The sequence below is a fragment of the Schistocerca serialis genome, chromosome 5 (assembly GCF_023864345.2).
Source record: "Schistocerca serialis cubense isolate TAMUIC-IGC-003099 chromosome 5, iqSchSeri2.2, whole genome shotgun sequence".
Classification (NCBI taxonomy): Eukaryota; Metazoa; Arthropoda; class Insecta; order Orthoptera; family Acrididae; genus Schistocerca; species Schistocerca serialis.
In genome coordinates this window covers 665,111,248-665,133,705 of record NC_064642.1, presented here as the reverse complement: position 1 = coordinate 665,133,705, position 22,458 = coordinate 665,111,248, and positions in this window count along the sequence as shown.

Genomic DNA, 22,458 nt, shown 5'->3' with positions numbered 1-22,458 from the left:
TACATAATTTTGCACCATGTTAACCAATTCCTAGTGTGATTAGTTCATATTGTAGTCGCAGGGTACGTTTCCATATTTAGTGAAGTGCTCTTCTTACATACCACAGCTGTTAAAGGAAGTGCTACAGCTTGCACCAGTTTGAAATATATATCATGATCTGACTGAAAATTCGTAATGCTTTTTCCGCACAGTAGCCTGCATTATTGTAGACCACTACATAGTCAGTGAAATTACACTTTTCATCATTATGAATGGGAAATACGCACGACTTGGTGTAAAATTCTACAATATTTATGGTTTTCATTTACAAAGCGGTCTTCGGCTGTTACCCCACCAGCAGCTACAAAGACTATTATGTTTGGCTGTCAAACTTTTGTGGGATAAAAGAATTTAAACTGGTGCATCTGCAGAGTACCTCAGCTCATTTCCGAAAACGACATTCCGTTGTGGAACGAACGCGAGAAGAATTATTTATGTAGAAACGCGCTGAAAAACTATTGAACATAGTAAAAAATGGAACATATTGAATAATGAACTATATAACAAATTATAACAATGGTTCTGAGAAGAAAGTGAATAAGAGGAATAAACCTTGCAGACATGCTCCGAATGAGTGGCTGAATAAATTAATCTTGTCTTTCACAGGTCCAGTATTACAGACAAGTGTGATATACAAGTGAGATAAAGCAGTAAGAGAAGAAGCTGAGACTATACAACATTGAAATATTCAACAGATCAAGTGAAAGTATAGTAAGTGAAATAAAGTAAAATTGTGGCATGTTAGTAGCAGGGTTTATTTACAATATGATTTGATTGACGTTATGAGTAGAATCTGCATTTAGAAGTGGCTTCCGAAGGAATTGTTTTACTTCAGTACTTTGCTTAGCCACATGGACTTATGTTTATTAATTTCCATTACTTCAAAATCATCTTCCTGTCTTTATGGACGTTATGTAGTACTTCATGTTGTACCTTATAACTGTGATTCTGCCAGTTTAGACGTACCTAATTCGTTAACCCAAGAGTACTGAGAGTACGGCACTAGTTGACAGGCGGAGTTCTAGCTACTGCCTGTCCTATAATTATCCGTGGCTCTGGAGACGACTTGGGGTTCTCAGTCAGCAGCAACAACAGTGACAGCTCTGCATTGTCGTCGGCTAAATTCTTCGTCGTCCACACAGCTACAACATCGTAAGACTGTTAACTAATATTGTTTAGATATTACCCAGCCGCGTTTCTTTCACGAAGTTTAACTTTCTTGAATAATAATCCGAAATAGTTAAAACTTTTAGGAAATATGTGTTGTCATTGTTCTCAGACATTATTTCCAAGCAGGGTCCCTTTCCTTTCGATACTGCCACCGAGTGTTGTAAAAACAAGAAAATTGTTTAACTATTTACTGCCAGTTTTGTTTGTTTCCTAATGACCAGTTTCAGTCCAAATTATCTGCCTCTGCAGCTGTTCATTCTTATATTGCATAACAGCGTCTTAACTAATCTGCAATTCTGAATATTAAATTCATCAATTTAAAGTACCATAAAATTTCGTTGTCAAAACTAATAACTAAAGGCAGCACTAATTAAGCGTGCGCCATTTTAATTATTCTGTATCTAGCTTATCGAGCAATTTCTGCTGGCTTGATATGTATTTTGTTGCCGTTATATTAAAAGTAAAATCAGTTGCCCATTTACTTAAAGTAAATTCAATTTGCTCTTTCAGTAATCAAAGGTATATTGCTTGCCTTTTTCTAAATTTTGGATTACATTGCACGGAGGTCACAGAAAGTCATTTTTTACATCACAGCGTTTTAGTTTCATCTATTAAACCATTAACTTCATTTAACTTTACTTTCAAAATCTAGTTTTTCAGAATGAGTAACTGCAGACTCAGTGCTTTCTAATTCACTTATTTTCTCGTGAACTGTTGTGTTGTGGAAATGCGTGACAATCTTCTGTTGCGACGCCAGTGATTATTTTCTTAAATTTCTTTGTCATTAACTTTATTACGGTTCTGGAGATTCATTCCACTAGCAGGCTGGCGACCGTTTAATTATCCAGTTTTGGCTAATCAGCGTTTTTTGTATTATCAGTATTTTTGAATTAAATATTACGTGGTACCTTTTTTTCCCGTTCGTGGTTGACTAGTGACTGCAGCAGTTCCACCCATTTCAAAATTATTATCAGTAATTAGATGAGATTCTTCCTTCACAATCATCTTTTATATACTTTCATCCTACTAATCGGTATTATTCTCCTTCGATAGCGATAGTCTTAGTAACTATAAAATTCCATTAGGCATACGTAATGGCGTTCAATTATATCGCAATCCAGTTGGCCGATTACCAAATACGAGGTTACACATTCTTTCCAAAAGCTGAGGTGTTGTCTTAACCATTGGTCTAAAAGTGAATCATTCCTATTGTTCACATAAAATTGTGTTTGAAAGTTCCTGGATTGAAGCTTTCTAGCCACATTCAAAGAGACTTTCCCTAAAAATGTAATCGTGCACCATTTATTGAGTTCTCGAGATGCTGGGTCGACAATAGGGTGAAGAAGAGAGGAGACTTTATTCTAGTTTCTTTATGCACTATGTCTGATGCTGTTTCTTTTATAGTGTTTAGAAGCAGCCGTAACTGATGGGGATGGATATCAGGCAATGTACCATTGAATAAAAGGCAGCTCATACACGGGTCAGTTTGTGTTGGGAAATGGCAAGTGTTACGACGTATGTGGTGGTAGGTTTACTATAAGTATATCTTGAAAGTATGAATGTGATCACAGATACGTATGGTTAGATCGAAATAATATATGGGATTATCGACAAACTCATATTTGGCATTTTCACTTACAGCTTAAATTCACTCGCATGTCTCAGCTGTTTGTAACTTTGGCCCTATGAAAGGAAAAATTATTTTCTTCAGCCACTCGCTTGGGCCATGTCACCAATGTTTATTGTTCAATTTATTTGCTTATGAGAACTATTGTTTTAAATACCTACACAGTAAATTTTTTCTCCCAGTTACAATTAAACAGTATTCTTGATCTTAGTCCTAAATCAAATATTCACAAATGTCTTTGGAACTCCGTAAATTCACCGGTTTCAAATCTTTGATTGTAAAAACATTTCACAGTCACAAACATCTATTTTTGCACCTGATGATGGCGCAACAGCCAAAAACTGCTTTGTAAAAAAAAATAATAAATACTGTAGCATATTACGCCAGTGTCGTGTGTGTTTCCATTCACAGTGTATTAAATATTCTACCAGAAACCACCGGAAAAGTCAGTCAAGAACACTTTTGTTTTTGGAGTGCTAGGACTAAACAAACAGAAGCATGGGTCCCGTCATGCCACAGCTGCAAAACAAGGCTCTGAAAAAGATACATGTAGCATTACGTGGCTGCCTGCTGCTGCTGTTCCCTGAATGCACTGCATCTGTGACGCTAGGCAGCTTGTGAGTTCGGTCTTAGGCAAATATCGGAAGTCTCGAGCAACTATGAGATATGAAACCGAAGAAAAATCACCAATATATAGTCTAAGATCACTAAATCTATATACTACTTACAACTAACTAAATTCTTAAAGAGGGGCCTTAAAGCTTAAATTACTCAGTACTGTTATCTTCTATTTTCCTATGAAGATATTTCGTTTCTGTTGTAAATAATTAGGAATGTTTATAGCACTTGCTAAATTCCCACGCTACATAGTTTCATTTAAATCTTTTCACACAAGTACTTTAGTAACTGTTATGGTAGCTGTATTCAAAGTTTTGTAACTATATCCATCATGGTAGTTATGATTCAGTATTAATACTGTCAGCCTCCTCACAAACCCAGATTAACTAAGAATGATAACTCGGAATTAGTACCACAGTTCTCACAGAATTGACCATAACGGTGGATTCTTTTAATCTCATGACTATGTATACAGTAACGAAACATCAGTCAAGCTTGCCGTTCATTCAACTCTGAACTTGCACTTGTCCATACTTTAGTGTCAACGTCTGTTAAATGAACAAAGTCTTTGCCTTTATTTACGTGTAAATATCTCACTTGTTTACTTCATAGTGTACCAGCACTTTTTTGTAGTAATGAACACGTTCTACTCGCCATAAAATGCAGAGCAGCGTAAATCGACGTATGTAATCAGAAACGGGAAATTCTTGCCCAGGAGATTTACTGACAGTTCAACAAATACAGCAAATATTGAACCACCCCAACGCGCATAGTAGCGTAAATCGCAGTACGAAACCAAAAACTAAAAATCGTTTCACATGAGATTTTCTAGTAGTCCAGTGAACACGACAATATAGAATGAAGCGAATAACACAGCAGTGAGGGCATTTAGCAGCTATTATCCATGATACAGAACGGAACACAGCAGATTTGACATATGCACATTATATTTCAGGTCTGCATCCTTCATTGAAAAGCAATGGTAATTGATCGACCCTCAGAGTCAAATGTTAAATTTGGCTGCCGCAGAGGTAATAGGAATTTTTCTTATGATAACTTGACATTCAATCGTGGGATATGAGTTAGCTAAGATAACCTGTCATGTAATGATGCAATGCGAATCACAGTAGTTCAGTAATTGTTTCTAGGTTATGTGCAATAATTAACTGGTAGGTTTCGTTCCAAGTATTTAACTGTTGTGAAGCTTTCAACTGTTTCATGAGTAGGTACGGAGAATATGTGCAATAATTAACTGGTAGGTTTCGTTCCAAGTATTTAACTGTTGTGAAGCTTTCAACTGTTTCATGAGTAGGTACGGAGAATCTTGCGCATCAGTTGTCAAAATTATGATATTTTTTCTACAACATTTTTTCGCAACTGCGTTATACCATTAGCAAGAGCTATAAAACGAGGAAGTAAATCAATACCTCCCAAAGCTACGCATACTGAAAACGATTTAAATGTGTACACCGTCCTGTAGTGTTATACATCTTGAAGGTTCTACACTTTTAGGCAATGTCAAAAGCATAACTCCAGCAGCAAGCATACATTGTCAAACACAAAAATCTTCCTAGAATATTAGAGTGTTATGCTCTCAAATCTCAGTAAACTAAGGGCAGCCGCTTTCACCTACCAAAGACAGTACTTTCTTACGACGCAGATGTCGCAGCTACCAACGATTCTGCTGTCAGTCATAAAATCCATGAACATCGTATGTCAAGTGCTAGTAAATTCTAAAAACCAATACTACAATTATGTTGCAATGTGTGCATTCATACAGAATAACCAATAGAAAACATTATACCGAACGCCGCTTATTCGATGAAGTTGATGGCTGCTTCCCAAAGAGTACATGGGTAAAGTGGGCCAAGAAATACCTTTTGGACACTTCCGTCGTCTCATTTAACACGCTGACGCCTTCCTACCTTCTAGTGAAAAAAATCGCCACTTCCTCTAAATCTGATAACAACTACGCTTTACCCTCAAACTGCAATACACTCATGCTATCTGTGATGTTACCTAACGAAAAATGCTCAATACTGATGTGCTTCGCCACCGCTGATAAGCCTTTCTATTTACTGTTATACTCTTTAAACCTAACTGTAAGTTGGTCATGAGAACTATGTAACATTAATCACCATTCTTCTAAAATTCTGTGCGCAGGTATAAGTCCATCCCACTGAGTTCTGAGATCAACAATAAAGAAATGAAAGCACCAAGGTAAATATTGGCAGAAAACGTTTTGATGCACGTTTAGTAGATGGGATGGGATAGGGCTCAGAAATCAACAAAACGAAAAAAATTCGCAGAAAAATAGAGTCATGCTATATTAGGGGATTATTTCATATCAACTGGTGAGGTTATTTAACAACAAAGGAGTAAAGTTGCTTTCAGGAGAGACAGTTGTCTGGAGCAGAGGCTGAAGCATAAGAGTAGCACAGTGGAGATCTGAATGGTGAAAGTGGAAATTTATGAAATAAAGAGTTAGGATTGTGAAGTTAACTATGTGGAACAAACGGGGAAAATCCTTAAAGTAAGATTTAAAGGGAATTGTACTCAAGAGAATGGCATATCGATACTGACGAAGCATTTCAAGAATGACCATCATTCATTCGGTAATATCACAGACACCACAAGTTACTGCACTTTGAGGAGAAAGGGTGTACTATGTGGCGTTTTTAAAACAGCATGGATAGCCTGGCATTTGTCGCCATAATATCAGGTCGCCGATAGTTTATGACTGCTACATGAGACATCAATCACCATTATTTTTATTTGTTCCAACGAGGTTACTGACAAAACCAATGACAATCACATGTTTATCTCCGGCGTCCAGTGCTTTGCGAAATATTTTGCACAAAAGTGCCTTGTGCTAAAACGCGAACCTTCTAAATCCACTCCCAGTTTGTAAAATGTTTTTAACAGAAGGTTGCTCCATGGGATTGATATCCTATCTGTGTTGGTTCAGAACAAAACTGGATATCCCAGTGTAGCACTACAAAATCATACCCATTGGCAGGTGGACTATGGGCCCTGGCCCCTCCATCAGCAGGATTTTGGCTGATTGGCTCTATAGGTGAAGGCTGAGTCTACTGCCACTGGTGATCCAAGCGATTTTTCCACCATTCAGAATGCACTCCCTAATTTCTAGAAGCTATGGATACTCAACTCAAGAGTGGAAGAAGAGTGAGGATGTGTTAGTTAACGATAACTACTAGTACAGCTCTTTGTGGTATTCCTCGGCGCTGGTTGAATATAACGATGAAATGGGTCTTCTAAAATGGATCTGCATTCTTCGCAAGACTCTTTCTGGAGAAATGGTAGCATAACATCGATCCTTTCTTCTAGTTTTTAAATTTATGCAAATGCAATTGTGCTCAAAACATGTTGAAGTACAAGTGCATCAAAGAAATTTTTGTCCTATGGGGCATCAGGATTTCATATTCGATTGAGAAACAGTTGTGTATGTTGATAATGTCAGGGTAACGTGTTTCATATTGCATTATTTAAAATTCGACTTAAGACGTCAAACCATCCCTCTTACATCGATGACTTTTACTGGTGAAATGTATTTGATCTTTACGTTATTGTTCCGGCTTATACTCACTCGTGCATCTTCTAATTTTATTTTACAACTGATTCTCCATTGATCCAGATTCACACCAAAAGACATTATAAGTCATATGACATCATGTTATCTATACACTCACGCATGGATGGTTTGAAGTGCACATTCACACATTCCATCTATTTAAACAATGATAATTGTCCATTCTAACTCCAAACAATTTACTATTTTCTCCACTCGAATTCTTGCAAAACCTATAATTTCTAATACCAAGCTTTAAAACGAGACATAAGAAAACACATACCCACCACAAGATAAAAGTAGTAGTACTAGAATAAAAAAAAAGGTCTTAACACAAATCAACATAAATAAATTACAATATTAAGGAGGCGTATAAGATAACACTTGTACACGGTAAAATTTTTACCGAACAGCAACTCGTGAAAAATGTTCATTCAAGCTTAAAATGGAATTGTAGCTCCATCTGAAACCTACACTTGCCTCACTGATTCACATCTAGTCTACACATCAAAATACAATTTCAATTAATAGGTACATTTTTATTTCCGATTCGTGATGCTTATTGTATTCATAATCTAGTTCTCCCCAGAAAAATTGCAGCTGCCCTATTAAAATTATAACAAAACTGCTGAATCACGACTAACATTATCGTCCCTGAAAAATCGTCCCACAAAAGATAAAAAAAGAAAAAGAAACAGCGTTGGTTCGAGGTGTAATTAGTTCATCACACGAGAGGTACAATGTGAAAGTCTGTGTACCAGAGGTGCACATTTTAGGTCGGTAATCACTGCACAATGAAAGCCTGTTTATTTTGTTGCAGCAGATGGGTCTGAGTTGGACTTACAGCAACCTGTTAATTACACATTTTCGTTCACAACGTAATTGTTTTCCTTAGTCAGTCGTGTACACACATATGCTACTGAAATTTCATCTGTTCTCAGCATGGGTAACTTAGATCTCGTTATGTAAGTTCAATTCTGCGATCCGATCACAGCTGCGTACTACGAAATTTGCAGCTGCAGGCATTGAATGAATTAAATACTATCGTTTAATATCGAATTATGTAACGTCTTTTAATAGAGAAAGTTTGGTGTCTTTCTGCAGTTATTGTAACGGGCTCTGACCAGTGTTGATGCAAGGAAAGTCGTCAGACATCTTTTTTCACACAACAACAATTTATATGTTCCAATTGGTGTGACATTACAGAGTCGTATCGTCCTTGGAGCATGAAATACAGTCTCCCGTGGTCTGGGAAATATTCAGTGAAAACTCAACAGACTATCTAAAGTGTCTCTTGGCGTTGTAAACAGTTTGTTTGTGAATAACACCTTCGTCGCTTGTGTGGTGGCGAAGAGGCAAGGACACCTGCGATGATCTCAGTAGCCAAGTGCCACAGTTGTGTAGCCTCCTGACACAGTTACGGTGTGTGTGTGTCTGTGTGTGTGTGTGTGTTTGTGTGTGTGTGTGAAACGAACATCTGTGATTACTAGACACACTGGATCTACACATTCAGTTAGGGCCAGGGATGCGATTTAGTAAGACAGCAGGAGCACTGCTCGTTGTTATCCCACGCACCCTGAAGGCAAACCTTACGTCAATCAGATGATTAGACCTGTTGTGCTGCCATTCGCAAACAGAACTCGAAAGGCTGATTTCCAACAGGATAACGCTCGCCCTTATACCACTGTCGTAACCCACATACTCAGTATCGACACGTGGACTTGACCTGTCTACGATGGAGGCCATATGGGATTCATCGTACGACAGCTCCAGCAACGTCCACAACCAGGATTTACCGTTTCTGTATTGTCTGACCATGTGCAACAAGTGTGGAACTCCACCCGGCCATCCTGATTTAGGTTTTCCTTGATTTCCCAAATCGCTCCATGCAAATTCCGGGATGGTTCCTTTGAAAGGGCACGGCCGACTTCCTTCCCCATCCTTCCCTAATCCGATGAGACCGATGACTTTGCTTCTGGTCTCCTTCCCCAAACAACCCAACCCAACCCACACTGACAACCGGAATCCGACAACACAATGCACGAACGTTTTCATGCATGCATTCAAAATTCTGACGGCTACACCCATTGCTAACGTACCAGCATTTTACATTTATAAAGGCTAATCTCGCGCTTAAATGAACTTCTGATCCTCTGATGTTAATCACTTAAATACATTACCTAGAAAAATGATTTCCATAAATTACTCTTCATTAAGATTTTTTCTTTATATATATGTGTAGCAATCTTCCAGAGAGGGAGAGAGAGTTCTGTCTCATGGCAGAGGGAGGAGCTAAATGGTGGATGTGTCGCTCAAAGATTTTTATTCGAATATGTTCCATTATGTGTAATGTGGATAGAGAATGGTTTGATATCATTGTGTAAGGGGACGGCTCATTTAAAAACAGGTTATCTGCAATGAGTACACCTTACTGCAAGAGCAGCATTAAGATTTCGGGGTGCTTAACAATATCTTCCTGTTGCTAACCAGCGAAAATTGTCAGTCACGGATTCAGTATTATAGTTAGTTTTCCCCACCGAGATTAACTTACAGATATTTCACTAGGAATGTAAAAGGGTAAATTATACGTAATTTATAAAAGTGACTATTAATTCAGTATAACCGAGCGAGGTGGCGCAGTGGCTAGCACACTGGACTCGCATTCGGGAGGACGACGGTTCAATCACGCGTCCGGCCATCCTTATTAAGGTTTTCCGTGATTTCCCTAACTCGCTCCAGGCAAATTCCGGGATGGTTCCTTTGAAAGGGCACGGCCGACTTCCTTCCCCGTCATTCCCTAATCCGATTAGACCAATGACCTCGCTGTCTGGTCTCCTTCCCTAAAACAACCAAATTAATTCAGTACGATGTACGACAATGTTGAGAAAGACAATTTTGAGAAAGAGTAATAGCCGGTGTTAATTTGAATTGTTTCTGTGTTATTAGAAGGTTTCAGTTTAATTGCAAAACACACTCTTACTTATTTATAAAACATAGCACTAACCTTATCCTCATTGGTTAAATGAAATATGTGTTTGATAACAAGTTGCTCTGACACGCCTTGCACCATTGCGTGAACACTGATCAGTATTTTTGAAAGAAGACATAAAAGCCATTTACTATAGCATCTTAACTAACAAGATAAAAATACGAACTGCTCAGTCATTTACTTCACTCCATCATTTTCGCAGTGCGGACAGAGCAAAGCCTAGTAATCAGATGGAAAGGCAACAGTCCATTTTAGGGCTTAAACGACCGCCTGAGAAAATAATAGAAGTAATTTTCATTTACTAAAATTTCATTTAAATTCACCAGCAGGGTACAGTTTTCGTTGCGTCACAGTCACCCATCCTGTGTGACTGTTGCATGACAAAATCATTCTATTACTGATAACCATTCTTTATTTCGAATTTCATTTACAAATAGATGTAATTTAGATTAAAGAGTATGACACAAATTAAAAGATTTCGCACAATTATGTTCGTGTATAAAAGGACGGTTCAAAAGGTGGTCTAGATCTGGATGTAATTCAAAAGTGCTCGCTTTCGTATTGCTACTGAGAGCTTTTGAGACATATATAGCTTCCAGATACTAAAAGCTAAAGAACACTGTAAATGCTGGTATGACTTAATAGTTTATACAAGGAATTAACCACGTTGCGAGCAGACACTTACACGAATTTGGCATGCAGTAATTCCCCAGAAGCATTGCGATTGCTAAATACTTTATTTATGACGGGTTTCGAAAAATCAGTAGATAACTGTGGTCAAAATTAACATTATGGAATTCTTACATGTAAATACTACAAGACCAATTTAGCATCAGGAAAGTAAGCACACAGTGAGTATAAATACTTACATTCTACTTACGAAAGCTCATACAAACGAGCAGTACAAAAAAATGTACCCTCTTATTTGCAACTGCCATTATTCGCATTTTCAGAAGAATTTGCTTTGACACATTACACAGCAGACTGGAGCAGCAGACTCGAGAACCATATTACTTCAGCTTTGCGCTGGATGGCATTATCTCGAAGATTGAAAGTTACCAGGACACAGCAGTTACAACTTACAAAACTTTGTAAATATCTCTTATCACACTACATCTATTTTTCACATTAAGCATCATATTATTTGTGAAAAAAGTAATAACACAGGATAAGTTATGTGGCTCCTCTTCCTTTTTGTAGTTTTTCGTGGGTGCTACATTTTAGTTTATTAAGTTGGCGGTTGACGATGTCTTCGATCTCCATAGTCGTGTTCAGTTTATTTTTATTTGAAGTTGGGAGGACGAGTCACAAACTTCATTAAAATCTCTTGAAACAGTAATAGCGGAAGTAACGTAGCTTGACATCGTCGTGAATTGTTTGTCCATAGGCCTTGTTATTGAGCAAGTTCAGTGTAATTCGGTGAACAAACACTATTTGTTTTTAATTAGAATTAATTTCAAGCACTCAGAATTGAAACTTAATATCTTGACACCTTATATTCGTCTTAATTAAGTTCTCATGTCAAATTACACGCTGAAAGTCATAGAGGTTTCTGCAATGTAGTCGGTGAAACTCTTCAAGTAAATGACAGTCAGCCGATCGCTCTGTGCTGCGATCGGAAGTTAACTTTTTCATGAAAGTTGCTTAACTGCTGTTGAATTGAGACTGGCTTCAAAATTACAGTAAGTGCAGACTAGTAATTTGAAACCAATCAGCCTCAGTTGTAACATCGTAACACTTCAATTACTGCACATATTAAAAGCCATAAATTATGAAGTTGAACCAGAGATTACTTTTGTGTCTGTTTTATTCGTAACTCTTGCGAAACGAAACTTTCACAAATAAGACTTTTCAACAACAAACATAAATGTAACCGAGATTGTAACTGAGACAGAGGTAACAGAGCAGAAGGTACCGCTATGGTCTAAAACATATAAACTAAAAACAAAACATTGAATAATGTAACACCTACTTGTTATTCTGAAGCCTTTAGCTTTATTGAAAAATCTAAATTATTTTATTTCATTAATAGACTAACAAATTTCAAACAAAAATTGACACAATAATCATCTACATAACTAAAATCAAATAAAAATAAATATTTCAATTAGTATACTACGAAAGAGTGGCTTCAGTTATTAAAAGAACCTCTCACTGGACATATAGGAAGAACGTACGGCGTACTAGACACAGTGTCCCAATATTCAGCCGAAAGACCGCAATGTAAATGTCATCATCATAAAGGAAGATGTATGCATATTTTAACGGTTTTTCCAATTAAGCAAGCAGCTGCCAAAATATTGAGACCCCAGACAAGCAACGTCCAAACGAACAAAAGCTCATCATAAATAACAGATTTTCTAACTGCGTTAGCGCGGACTGGGAATAGATGCAGATAGGGGAGTGGGGGGTGAGACATATTTAGTGGAGGTAAGGGGCAGATGAGGCAGAAGTCGGGTATTGATGAAAGGGACAGAATGTGGGAGGTTAGTAGGAAAATAGGCAAGGGCGAGTGGAAGGGGCAGACGTTTACACTTATTTTTGTACAAATTTCGAACATCTTAGACCATTTTACACTGCCGAAAATCTTTTCTAGGTCACGAAATCCTGTGACCATGCCTCTGTTTTTCTTATCACGAGCAACGTCAGAACTGACTGTCTGATGCCTTTCCCTCTCTGAGAGCTGGATCGATTACCTAACAGATTCTCAGTTTAGACCTCCGTCTTTAGTAGATACATAGAACCTTATAAAAGTAGTCACCAGTCAGTGGCCGAGCAAGCAAAGAGGTGGGCTTAAAGCAGTGAGAGCCGGCAATCTGGAAATATTCTGCTCAGAGTTGTGAATGTTGCGCGCTCGGCAGGGGTAGCGCACCGCCGCGCCGCGCTGAACAGAAGGCAGGAGCAACAGTTGCCGCTGGCAGGCAGGCATGCATGCGAACGCCGGTGTGGCGCCGGGGTCCATAATTTACGGAGGCACGCGCCGACGTCTGGCCGGAACGCTATCGGGCAATTATTGTGGTCCCCAGCGGCGCGATCGATCTGACTGCGATAATTACAGGGCCAGGCAGCGGGCAGGCGCGGCGTGGCACGCACGTCCCAGCGCGCCACGCTCCACACACACGCACACACGCACACACACACAACACCTGCTGCCCACGCCGGCCGCCAACGGCATCTCGCGCTCCACCGGCTTACCGAATTTCTAAAGACACCGCTCTCGATACGTGGCTACGCCCTAAACTTCCACCCACCAGCCCTCCTCCTCTTATATCGCTAGTCCTATCGCTTAGCTGCAATGGTCGCCCAGAGTTACCTTCCGATAACTGATATACACAACAAAGAAATCAATTAGTAAGAAGTATTTATTTCAACATTTTAAGGGGGGTAGGTCGCCAAACGGACCGACTTGGAGTAGGAGAGGCACCACAGGACATTTTATTTTCTACTGTCTATACTTTTACAAATAAATTCACAAAACTTTGTCAGCATGACCAGAAAGGATTCAAGATTCACCCTCGCAGCAGTGGAAGTGCGAAAACATAACAAAATAATTTTTTTTAGATATGAAATTTCATCATTTTTTCACTTACTGTTGGCTGCATTTGTTTCTATAGGTACATCTTTCTTCACAAGTAAGAGAGATTCTATGATGAATTTTGCACAGCATACAAACCATTCTTACAAGTGTATGAAACTCTACAACTTTCCAAATCTATTAAAAACTGTGGTAAAAATTGAGATAATTAACTACAAAATTAGATTTTTTTCTAAACATAAAGTTTAAAACGTAACAGCTCATTCATTTTTTGATAAATTAAATAGATTCTAGAGTTTCAGATACCTGTAATTATGGTTTGTATGCTGTGCAAAATTCATCGAACAGTCTCTCTTACTTTTGAAGCAACAAATCCAGCCAACAGTAAGTGATAAAATGATGAAATTTCACATGTAAAAATAATAATTTTTTATGTTTTTGATCTTCCGCTGCTACGAGTCTGAATCCTTCACGCTGAAAAAGTTTTATTAATTTACTCGTAAAAGTATAGACAATGGAAATTAAAATGTCCTGTGGTGCCTCTCCTGCTCCAAGTCGGCCCGTTTAACGTCCTACACCCCCCCCCCCTCCTTAAGTAATTCACTGGATATCCCTCAACACAGACACCACAGATATAAAAACACTTATGGCCTATCGCACTAGTCTGACCACAACCCTCTTTTTTTCTCTTTGGTTCTTCCTCTTCTTCAGTTTACAAACTTTATGAATGTTCGTAACGTCTTAGGTCTTTCGATGACACTCCTCCCACATGGTTACTAACGTAAATCTAATCTGACAACTTTTCTGTTTTCTAGCTTTGTGTATCTTCATACCAGTTGTCACAGAACCTGCATGTTTTGGATCCATCTACGTCTAGTTTTTCTCAGAGTATCCTGTAATTATTTTTACAAGTTAGCGGTACCAAGTCACAGTCTGCTGTGACTCAGTCTGCTTAATTGAAGAAGAACGAAACGAGAAAGCACACGTTTCTAATATGTACGGAAATAGGATACGCATCCTAATTTCCCTCTCTCTCCTTTGTCTGCCCATTGACACATCCCCTTAGAAAAATTTTATAAATGACATTGCTGGAAAACTCTACGTTATTTGATTTTCAAACAGCTGAGCAAAATTGAACGTACTCAGACATTTCTCTCTCTACTTATTGTGATCTTCACTAAACTGACACACAATGTTTTAGCGCAACGCAGTCTGGCTTTCAATAATCGCTACAAAAGAATGGCCCTGACTAACAATAACCTATACCTTTTTTTTGTGTTAGCAGAAGAGCCAACACCGGGTTACGAGTGGAAGCCGAAACGCACAAGTTTTAGCTCACGCAGGCTGGCGTGAGGAGGGAAGAACTATACTGACGTGAGGTCTGGAACATGACAAGGAATGAGAAATCAGAAAGCGGACGTAAATAGTTTGATACTCAACTTTAATCCATTAAAGATGAACGTCGCTCTTGACGGTACATGATTCACAATATTATCTGTTCAGAATACATTCTTCAAGATAGTAACTATAGTAACTGAACATGGCGCCTTGCTAGGTCGTAGCAAATGACGTACCTGAAGCCTATGCTAAACTGTCGTCTCTGCAAATGAGAGAGTATGTAGACAGTGAACCATCGCTAGCAAAGTCGGCTGTACAACTGGGGCGAGTGCTAGGAAGTCTTTCTAGACTAGACCTGCCATGTGGCGGCGTTCGGTCTGCAATCACTGATAGTGGCGACACGCGGGTCCGACGTATACTAATGGACCGCGGCCGATTTAAAGGCTACCACCTAGCAAGTGTGGTGTCTGGCGGTGACACCAAACCTTTCATGAATCACTTACCTCACAAAAATCTTCTTTACTCAATACAGCGAGCGCCAATACTGCCAGCTAAATAAAAGATTCCAACTGCTGAAGGCACTAACTACTGACAGGCATACTTAGCAAGTGAAAGATATTGATAGAGAACAAACAACGTATTTACCTTAATAATGTTCCAAAGTCATAATATACATTTATCTGATCATGACATCAAGTCTTACTAATTACTCTTTCTGATGGACACACGTCCAGATCATCCGCTCTCAAAACTCCGCCATCTCTCTCCCCACATCCACCACTGCTGGCGGCTCACCTCCAACTGCGCAACGCTATGCGCTGTTCACATTCAACTGCCCAACACTACCATAGCAAATATTCCAACAATGCAAACCAGCCACAGACTGCGCACAGCAAAGTCAGTGATTTTCATACAAAGCACTACGTGGTGTTACCAACATAAAAACCTAAACAGCCTACTTACACCATCTCCTCTTTTCTTTGTTCATTTCTTCCCCCTCCCCCTCTCCCTGTACGTCAGCTCGTCTCCCTCCCTCTGTCCATCTTCTTCTCCTCTTCTATCACCATCTCGGCTGTGTTAGAATGCAAAGTTGTGCCAAAAATTGGAAGCAGTCCATCGAGAACCACCGGAGATGGAGATTTTGAACAAACAAAAATTTACATTTTTATTTATATACAGGGTGATTCCCTGACATATGCAAATATGCTAATATTTTATACATTATTCTACATGTAAAATAAAAGAAAAAAAATTATACAAACATAGGTCCGCAAATGTTTAGTTACAGAGTTACGGCTAATAAAGGATTTTGCTTCAGCTTAAGCAACTTTGCTAATATGTAGCTATCGCAAAACTGTACAAGATTAAAGTAAAGCACGATTTCCATTTATTTTGTTGTTATTGATCTGGTGATTCTAATACACCACGTCCCATGCGTGTATCTCCAGGGGTTTTCCAGGACATCCAGAGAAGCAAAGACGTAATTTCGTAAAATTTTTAGTTTAATAACTACTTGACCCAATTTATTTTTTTAAATTCCAGACAATGGTAGACAATTGCAAGAAGGTTTCAACAGAGGGTACAGATAATTTAATTTTCTGAAAATGATGGTAGTAACGTTAACTGAAACTGTATGAATGTGTCAGATAATCTGCTTTTATTAATACCATAGGACAAGGGAATTAATGTTATACCGGTAAGAACAAAGCTCAGTGTTACAGACCTTGTACAGTGTACATATAATTTCACAATACATTCAGAATAAATGTTCGAAAATGTCTCCACCGAGTTCAATGCATTCAGCTACAGCTACACGTCAGGGACATGTTTTATTAGATTCACCAGACCAGTAACAACAAAATAAATGGAAATCGTGCTTTACTTTAACCTAGTACAGTTTTCCGATGGCTTCATATTGGCGAAGTTGCTAAATTTCAAGCAAAATCTTTTATTAGCCGTAACTCCGTTACTAAGCATTTGTGGACCTATGTTTATATGAACTTATTCCTTTAGTTTTACTTATTGAATAACATATTAAAATATTTGCATATCTTCGTGAATCACACTGTAGATATCAGTTTTGACTCCGTGTGTTTGACTAGAAGTATTAATTTTTTTCCCTTTTAGCAGCCAGTTTCTGCCTTTATGACCTGTGCATCTACAGAGATTTGCTCTGGGAAACTGGCAGGGTTTATTCTAGAAGGGTTGTTTCTAGAATGTGTTACGGTAGTAATGATCGTTTCGTGTGTCTGAAACGGAGGGTGCTAATTCCTCTATTGACGCTCACATCGGAGACAGGCGTGCCCCTAACAGGAAACACAGTTTATCGTGGAATCCGAATCATGCTCCGCACCTTGCGACTTTCCACAACGGTGACTACAAAATGAGCTGCACTGCTGTGAGTTCAGGAGGGAGGTCTGTTTTTATACATCAATAAAATATCCTCTCGTCGTTTAGGGTTAACAGATGAAGAAATAATGTTACTTATTTTGGAGGATTCCGATTTGAGTGACCTCTCCAGTGGCAATGACTACGATTTAGAGCCACGTTATGTTGCATCAAGAGCGACCAATACTTGTGCATGTACATGAAGAAAAAACTGCTTTCTTTTACGCTATGTTAAAAATCAATGTGTGCGTGTGTGCGTGTGTGTGTGTTTGTGTGTGTGTGTCGGTTTTGTCGCCCCATTGTTTTCGATGTCCTTGAAAGAAAAGTAAATAAATGCAATTCTTGAACAACACAATACTTCTTATTTCGATTGGTATATTAGTAGAACGATCGTGCTAATGGAATTTTAAAAAAATCTACCCTGAGCATTTTTTCAGTATTTTTATCTGATTCCTCGGGTCATAATGCATGGGAATTAAGTTAGAGAAATATCCTCTCAGGGTGGAAACGGATATACCTTTTTAACCGCATCCGAAAGCGCTTCACTGAACAAGTGCAGTGGTACTACGCTTGTTAGTTCTGAGATTGAAGCTCTTCGCAAAAAAATTGGAGAAATATAGAAAAATTGAAAAGCAAGTCGGCCGAAGATGGCTTTTGTGTTCTAAAATCAGTCGCACTGGGTGACGCCGTTCTATCCGTTTCTTATATGTTTCCATTGCAAAGCTAGCAGGAACTGTGTTGCCAATCGACAGGTCATTTCTGCTTCCACACTCCATGCATAATGATATTTGTACGAGTAGAAGCTCGATATGTTATAAGTAAATATTCCAAAAATTTTGCCGAAGTAGTGATGTAAAACTGCCTGACAAGAGTGTAGTTGTTTTCACAATAACCTGGAAACGTACGGACATTTGTACCTGTTTTCCTAACATAAGCCCTACCTGATGTGGCAGAAGATAGCATACGTCGTAGATGCATATATAATAGCATAGCTGACTATGTATTTATGTCGTATGGAAATGAGGTTTTGCCGGCCGGAGTGGCCGTGCGGTTCTAGGCGCTACAGACTGGAGCTGAGCGACCGCTAATGTCGCAGGTTCGAATCCTGCCACGGCCATGGATGTGTATGGTGTCCTTAGCTTAATTAGGTTTAATTAGTTCTAAGTGACTGATGACCTCAGAAGTTAAGTCGCATAGTGCTCAGAGCCATTTTGAAATGAAGTTTTATCTTAAGTAACTTAGGCCTGTCTGGCTGTGTATAACGACGGACACTCGCATGAGAGCTCTATGTGGCAAGGTTTACATCTCAGTAGTTGACTATTGCAGCAATTCTTTCCAATTTTAGTGCATTTATCGGACTCTTTTTCGAAAGGTTTCTACGTCAACACAAAAAACCGCTATATCATTTTAATCGCCTTTCCAGGAGCTATTGAATGCCTTTATGGAAAGTATAAGGTTCGAGTAAAAACATCCATGCTTGTTTCAATATCTTGGTGGATACCTGCGTTCAGAGCATTATCCATATAAAACATTCGTGCCCTTCATCATACCATCAATTGCAGGAAACCACGTTTCGATATCTTGAACCATGCAGGAAATAAAAGGGGCGTGGCTCACCCTGCGCGCATGAATAAACTTTATTAATCATCATTATTCAGTGGGAATTCGGCTCACTCAGAGACGCAACATTGACACACATATGCTCACATGCAGAAATCATACATTCACAGAATAACAGAAGAAAACAGGAACTAAGTCGTAATCCAGATGCTTAAAGTGAATAGTGACCACTGGATGGAGAGGTTCTGCCCCACGTGAATTCAACTAAGGGAAAGCAAAATTTTCACTCACAATAACCCCACAATGCTTCTAACAAATGTCTTTAGAGTTACAAAAATAACCCAACTCCAAAAATGTGAGTTAATTTCAATCCAAAATTGCCGTCTATGTGCACACATGAGCATCACATCTCACTCACCTCAAACTATCTCAACTAAGGCTGGCTCATCATGTAGAAAATACAACCGGCTTCGCCTCCGCACACATCCATGAGAAAAACGCCGGACGGACCAGTGAAGAAGACGAATTTACCAGTGAGCCACAAACATCCTCCAATTAGAACACAAGAGAGACGTTACCTGTTTCCTAGTCATAAATTTTTTCCTTTGGTTCATTGTCTAAAACTTCAACTAATGCGTCGCTCACGTGAATGAGACAATCGCGAGGGTGTCCGTTACGAAGACTCACGCAGATAACGACCCAGCTGAGTAATCCTCCAAGCCAGCTTTGAAAACCAACCCTAGCTTCCTTTCTGGGGGTTCTGCTTCAAAGCAGAAGCAAGAAAGTCCACCTGACCTCACTAGATTACATTCGTTTGCAGTTATACCCACATTCATTCAGTTCATCTATGTTCTATGATGAGAACAGGTGGTCACAGGTACAGCTAGTCCTGAACTTCAGATTTTATGATAGTGAAAATAAAAGACACTCGATGTCATTTTCTGCTGTAATTTCCTTCTCGCGCTTTGTGGGTCTTTAGTTGGTACAGAAGCGAGGAACAGAAGCGTTACGTGGACAGAAAAATAAAATATTAGTTTATTCGGCATTTAATATGGAGTATTATAAATAATACATAACTTTGTTTGCGGTAGTTTCACCGTCAGTTGCTAACTGTATGTCTTTGTTGAAATATATGCAGATACAACGCTTTACAATACAGTCGGTCATCAACACAGTGACTATTCCGTAGATGACGGACCCTGACCTCAGTAAAAATCCGTAAATGTTATGAAGTGACAAGCAATCGAAAATGGGTCTATGTGCGTTGATGTTTCAACTCTAGTAGACAAGCCGCTTTAGCTCCGGAGAGGGAATGCTTGTATATCACTGCCAGCTGCGTAAGCGTTCGCGGCAGCGCCCTCATGTAGCGGATAGTGACCGTTTCCCAGCGTGAATAGGCTGAGGATGACACGGTGGTTGGTCAGTGACGTTGGGTCTTCTAAGACCTGTTGTCATTATTAAGCTCTATATTAGCTGTGCAATTTTTTCTACTATCGGTAAAATGATTGTGTACAGCCTCAGAACTTGGTATTTTTTTATTTTAATATATTGTTAATAGCGTTGAGTTTAAAAACACCAAGGTTTAAATAAATAAGACCTGGTGGAACTCTGAATTGCCTAAGTCTTCTTTGTAATAGTGATTTCACTAAGAAGAGGGTATTTCAATACGTCTCTGAGAAAAGATATCGCTTTATAACAAAGGCAACGTACAGTCGCAGCCTTTGCAGCATTTCAGATGATCACTTAGTGCACCGTCCTCTCATAACCGCTTGTCGTTGATAGCCAGAAAACAAGCTCTGAATCAATTTTTTACCATTTTTAAATTTTGTGTAACTCAGTACTAAATCGAAAGCGATCCTGTAAATCTACTTTTTTTTTCTCTAAGGTCTATTAGTTATGCTTCAAATAATTTCAATTTATAGACCTAAGCACGCTTTGCAGCCATTACAAGAGTGCTTGTTTTTACGATTAATGTTTGTCTAGTAGTAAATTCTTCATTAGTTGCTTGTGTAAAATATCTGTACTTCTTTACGGCAGCTTCGTTTTTGTATCCACGTATTTCTCTTACTATAGGGCTCATTGCTGAGCCCTACATCAGCACCAGATGCTGGCAGATTTAGAGTTGGAACAGAATCCGTTTTCATCTTGTCGTTTCGAAGGAGTATTCAACAGTTCACTTTGGAAACCACTTTCATAATTCTACTCGGTAAAATGTACTGGGCAAAACCAATCATTTTCAACGGAATACTAATCCGCACGTTTCCTCTCCTTGTTTTAAGGAAATATATGAAACTTAATTCCTAACTTGGTAACTCGACTGCTGTGGGTAGCACAACTGGCGACCGCGTAGCGAAATGCTGTTTTTCACTGAACAACTTACTCAAGTGGTTCAAATGGCTCTGAGCACTATGGGACTTACCATCTGAGGTCATCAGACCCCTAGAATTTAAAAGTACTTAAACCTAACTAACCTATGGACATCACACACATCCATGCCAGAGGCAGGATTCGAACCTGCGACCGTAGTAGCCGCGTGGTTCCGGACTGAAAACAACTTGCTCTAAAAATTCCTCAGCACAAGGATAATTACAGCATAATTCTGAAATCAGCCGCCAATCAATAAAAAACTTCATTTGCTGTAAACAACCCCGTTTTCCCCCGTAAACGCAAGTACAGCATAATACGTTATAACAATTGCCGGATACGGAGCGCTGTTTGGGTGTACTCTGACGTCAGCAGCGAGTCTTGTCACTGCGCATATGCCTTGTGAACGCTGCTGTGTATTTTACTATCTGAGGCGTTCTAAAAGAGAGCGGAGTAGCGGTCATAGATCCAGAGCAGTGTCTTGCACTTAGGGTGGTAAATTCCCCCTAAAGGCGGAGGAATCAGCAGTGATCAACGGGAAAACGATGCAGAAGGCAGTGGAAACCACAGCCTTAAAATCACATCATGCATATCCACAGGACATATGGCATGTAACTGGAAAAAATGTTATTGTGATCTCCATTGGCAAAAGATTTGGGTATATTCCCCCATTCGGATTCCCGAGAGGGATCTGCCAAGGGGAGGTGACCACGAGCAAAAATAGAATAACCTACGAGTATGTCCGCCCCTCGTGGTCTCGCGGTAGCGTTCTCGCTTCCCGAGCACGGGGTCCCGGGTTCGATTCCCGGCGGGGTCAGGGATTTTTCCTGACTCGAGATGACTGGGTGTTGTTGTGTCGTCTTCATCATCATAATTCATCCCCATTACGGTCGGAGGAAGGCAACGGCAAACCACCTCAATTACGACCTTGCCTAGTAATGCGGTGCGAGTCTCCCGCATCGTTCCCCTACGCTCTGTAGAGAAGCATGGGGACTTCATTTCCATTTCAAGGGCGTGGAATTTCAGAATTTTTAACGTGGTAAGAAACCAAGAAAATCTAAAAACGGAAATGGCAAGGCTCAATAAAGACATTGTTCTCATCAGGATCGACAGCAAACCAACTCCGACAGCAATATTTCAGGTATAAAAGCCCAAATCGCAAGCAGTGGTTGAAGAGATAGAGAAAGTATGAGGATATTGAACAGGTAATTCAGTACGTGAAGGAAGATGGAAAATTTGTC